Below are 466 nucleotides of genomic sequence, written 5' to 3' on the forward strand. Positions count from 1 at the left end.
ATACTGCCACTCAGTAATCGAAATTTAAAACTAATGTCCTCATATGTGGACATCATTTTTCTCAGGTCCCAATCAGCCTAAATAGCAAAGAGAAATTAAAAATGCACGCCATGCAAGAGTTCAGGTCTTAGGAGGTTAAAGCTCCAATATAGTAACTATACAGTGCACTGCTGTTGCTTCAAACCCCCCTAAGTAGGGCCCCTAATGATGTGTGCTTTGATAGGCTTCTTTGACTGGAGCCCCCCAGAGTCTAAAATCGGCATTGACATAAACTGCGAACTTTTAGTCCCAAGTGCTTTTCTTCTGGAACTAAAAGGTTCTTGTGGGCGATCGTTGTCTGCATTTCCACCGAGGCATAAATTCCCAGAAACATTCTGCAAAATTATTACTTGGCATTACAATATTCACAGCACTTTGAGGACATAACATGAATGAAAATACGGGACAAATTGCGTCCTGTATATAT

This window comes from Seriola lalandi, unplaced genomic scaffold, assembly GCF_002814215.2.
Source record: "Seriola lalandi dorsalis isolate HSWRI2012SDOR001 ecotype SW California unplaced genomic scaffold, Sedor1 jcf7180002054795, whole genome shotgun sequence".
Taxonomy (NCBI): domain Eukaryota; kingdom Metazoa; phylum Chordata; class Actinopteri; order Carangiformes; family Carangidae; genus Seriola; species Seriola lalandi.